Source organism: Myotis brandtii, unplaced genomic scaffold (assembly GCF_000412655.1).
Source record: "Myotis brandtii unplaced genomic scaffold, ASM41265v1 scaffold733, whole genome shotgun sequence".
Lineage (NCBI taxonomy): Eukaryota > Metazoa > Chordata > Mammalia > Chiroptera > Vespertilionidae > Myotis > Myotis brandtii.
The window spans coordinates 1,537,275-1,541,541 of NW_005370908.1; the positions used below are offsets into that span (position 1 = coordinate 1,537,275).

Sequence of the window (4,267 nt, forward strand, 5' to 3'; positions counted from 1 at the left end):
GACTCTCTTCAGTATGGTCCTAACGCACCCGCCCACTTTACCTTCTTGAATGTGTGTCTTATTCATGCTGTCAGATTCTGCGAAACTGCTCCTCACTGTTTCCTGAATACATTCTTTTTTTTTTTTTTTAGGGTGACACAAAGTTTTCTTTAATTATTCTTTGGGGGGAAGGGATGCTACACTTCTACTCAATTAAGAAAAACATTTTTATCAGCACAGAAGTCTTTTTTTACTTTTTCCCACTTATCATGCCATGAATTCATAGGGAATGGGTTCCAGCAGCTCAGGCTCCTTTCCATTGGTCTCACAAAGCGTGCTTCTCTGGGTGGAGCAGGCTGACGCTTCCGTTGAACCCAAGTACCTTTCTCTTTGGTTTCCTTCTTTTTCTGATCATTTTCCTTCACACGTTTCAGGAAGCTATCTCGACTCTTAGAGAGCTTAATATGCTCAATATGCACATTAACTCTCTTGGCAAGAATCTTGCCCTTAACTTGCTTGTTCACAATAATGCCCACTGCATGCTGGGTGACATTGTAGACTCCTCCAGTTTTGCCATGGTAACATTTGTGGGGCATTCCTTTTTGAACACTGCCCATTCCCTTGATGCCCACAATATCACCTTTCTTGTAGATTCGCATGTATGTGGCCAAAGGAACAACTCCATGTTTTCTAAAAGGCCTAGAGAACATATAACAGGTGCTCTCCTCTTTCCCTTTGTGTTAGTCATTTTGGCAAATTACTGGAAGATGGCGGTTCCAGCCGAAAGGCCTGAATACATTCTTCATGTCTCACCTTTGTACCTCTTCCCATTCTATTTGCTCAGAAGTCCCCCTCTCCTCCCTTTGAGGCAGGACAGTGAGAAGCCAGAAAAATTCCTTGGCAGGTAGAATGGGTAAACTGAAACAGACAGCTGATTCAAACTGGCCGCATCCAGCATCCGGATTTTCCTGCCTCCTCCCTGGCATGACACTCCCTTAAGCATTAAGCCCTCAGGACAGAGAGTTTCTGATCAGCATCATATAATGTTAGGAACAAAGCCTCAGGTTTGTTGACCACAGGGACAGGCCTCAGTTGTGTTTCAGCTCCAGGCCCAGAAAAGCAGCAAAACCAGATGAAGAAATGTCATGGTTGGCATCAGGACCAGATGCAATGACCAATAACCCCTAACCTAGCATGGACCAATTAATAGAGGACAAGATCCTGACCCTATATGCTCATGTTGATGGATCAGCATATTAAAGGGCACACCTGGAAAGCTGATGAAGATTCTATTGAGATCCTCCCCCCAAGACTTCCCTTAAAATGCCTGCTTTAGAAAACAGATGAAGACACCTAAGACAAAGGACCCAGTGTGCGCTCTCAAGAGCACACACACACCTTCTTTCTTCAGGCATGTATATTTGCTTTCTCTCTCCAAAGCTCTAAGGGTTCCCATGAAGCTTGCAACCAGGAGAGCAGTGGGCAGCGGCAGCTCGGCCTGGGCTAGCCCAGTCGGTGAATCTGTGTCCAAAGGCCCTTCTTTTGCCTATGTAACTTGTTGCCCAGCTGGCTCACTTCTTCTGCCTCTGTGACTTTCCAAAAGGCCAAGGCAGCTCTCTGAGCAGCCAGCTCAGTTTTCTTGGAGTGTACTTTTGCTTTACATGCTAAATAAACTTCCACAATGCTAGAGTTCTTGGCTCTGAATTCTTTCTTTGCCAACTCAAGAACCGAGAGGCAACATTGCCAGTAACACTTTTATCTCAACTTACTGATAGCATACCCATCTTTCTAGTCTGCCTCAAATTCTTCCTCCAGCGAGATGCTGTTTCTTAATCACACCAACCAAATGGCACTCTACCTTCTTATCATATTATGAAGTTAAGTATAATTCTAATCTCTTATTGACTGCAAGTTCCTTGAGAGCAAAGACTGAGTTATTCTTCTTCCTCACAGTGTTAAGCCCTGGACATTTAAGACATGAGGTAACACATATCTGCTTAACTCAAGCTGTGATATAGTTCTTTTTCTTTCTTTTGGGAAATGAGGTGGTGTTGGAGCATGGAAGGCATTAGTGCTCAAGGCCTGGCTCAGTGATGGGACTGCTGCAGGAAGGCAGCTGCACTGTCAGTCTGAGGACACACAGTCGTCGTTGGGATCAGCTTCTGTCCCGAGTCATGTCCTATAGTAATAAAGGGTCACTGTGTCAGTGGATGGTCAGATGTGGCCCCAACACATGCAGACTCCCCAAAGGGCTTCTCTAACAAAAGGCTCCAAAGTCCAGAAAGCCTTGGGTGTGGGGGAGGAGGAGGTATTTTTATTTCTGAAGCCTCCTGGCCTCAATTTTCAGATGAGCCATGTAAATATGCAGTACGTTTGGAGCTTGTATTTTGCCTACTTTCCTCCAAAGGCATACATTTTGCTAGCCGTTCCTTGTAATTTAAAGAAATGCATTGAACAGAACCCAGCCTTTACCTGAAAGTCACAAAAGTCAGTCATGACCGAGAAAACGCCATTTGTTTAAATGCATGGTTACCTTGTATGAGATTTCAAAGTTTTCACCGCCCCAAATCTGGAGACCTGGATCATACAGACCCAGTTCAAAGAAGAACTCTCGTTCAATGGCAAATAATCCACCAGCCATGGCTGGGGACCTGAGAAAAAGAAACACTTGAATAACTATTAAGGATAAGCCCCTTCACCAATAGACAACAAGTCATTTTAGAATACAATCTAGATAATGCATAGAAGAGATAAAACTGATGGCCAAACATTAAGAAATTATAAAACCTTGCAAAAACGATCTGTTCATAATTCCTCAGTGAATTTACTGAAATTTCTAATTGAAATAGAATCATATAGTTCATTATAAATTAGAGCATTGCATCATTTCACCATTAGATGGAGCCTTGGTTCCTGTGTTAATTTAAAAATTAAGCCTTTAGATTTAGTAGAAGTAGCATTTTCTCTTTCACTCCTAAAAATACTGAGCCATACAGCCCTGGTTGGCTAACTGCTCCTGCAATGATTCATGAGTCATTATGGGATGAGCAAAACCATACACCATGGAAGTAGTCTGTCGTTTTTTAATTTTATAGCTCAGGGGCTTGCCAAATAAGGGTGTAATTCATCTTAGAACAGTCACAGTTCATTCAGAGTTTGCAAATACAGCGCAGAAGCGACACAGAAGAAATAGACATAGCCACTTACTGTGCCAGGGGGAGGCCTGCAGAAGGGCGATCGGTGCGGCCTCTTTAATTTGGTAATTTTTAGGGACAAGATAAAAACAATTGGGTAGCTTTATAGGGACAAGCCACTCACATCATTAGATGAGATATGGGACTAATTTATATCCTGTTGCCTGCATCCCCCACCCCGAATAATCATTTTTTTCCGAATAATTAATTATTAATGCATCATGATTCTTGAGATGCCTCTATTAAAGTACCTTTTTAAAAAATCACCACACCCAATATTCAATCTACCACTAATTCCTATTAATTCTATCTTGAAAACATATCTTGAATCTGTCTACTTCTTTCCAACTTCACTGTTCCCTTCCTGGACCAAGCCACCACTGCTTGGACTGTTGCAGTAACTTTGTCACTTGTGTCCTTTAGTGTCCTTTATTCTCTTCTGCCCCCGCCCAAGTCTAACCGCACCACAGGCAGAAGGGACTCAACATGGGTCCCACATGCCAGCTCTCTCCACTCTGAGGCTCTGCTGGCTCCCTCGTCCTGGGTTCTCCTTCCCTGCTCCGCTCATGCCTTCAGCTTGCCAAACTCTCTTCTGACTCAGGGCTTTCACCTGTGCTGTTCACTCTCCTGAAATGTTTCCCCTCCTCCTCCATAAGGTTAATCCCTCATCCTTCAGGTCTCAGCTCCAGTGACACTTTGTCAAGAGGCCGTTCCGGATCCTCCAGGCTGGATGAGGTTATCCTTTCCGTCAACTCTGTTCCAGAGTGATATATGTGGTTTTCTGTTTAACTTCTGTCTCACCCGCTATATAAGTGAAACAAGGGAACCTATCTTTTAAAAATTTATTCCCAGAAAATAGTGCCTGGCACATAGTAAGTACTCATTAAATATTTGTCGAGTGGATAAATAATGAATCAAGTAATTTTTTCAATGTTAAAGAAAAATCACATTGGATCAACATTATTCTGTCATACCCTTTCTTCTTAGAGTATGCTGCCTAACTCACTAAATATTAGCACTATTACATTTTTGGTTATATTTTCATGTCACATTTATTTAACTGTCATTTAAAATTATTATAACTCTGCCTTTTT

At 42.5% G+C, this 4,267-nt stretch overlaps 1 protein-coding gene and 1 pseudogene across 1 annotated transcript in view; both read right to left on the reverse strand.

The window, feature by feature from the left end:
• The window catches only part of GALNT7 (polypeptide N-acetylgalactosaminyltransferase 7), a 137,472-nt gene that overhangs the window by 14,495 nt on the left and 118,710 nt on the right, over positions 1 to 4,267 (reverse strand). The window lies entirely within an intron of this gene.
• On the reverse strand, positions 140 to 742 carry LOC106724138 (annotated as a pseudogene).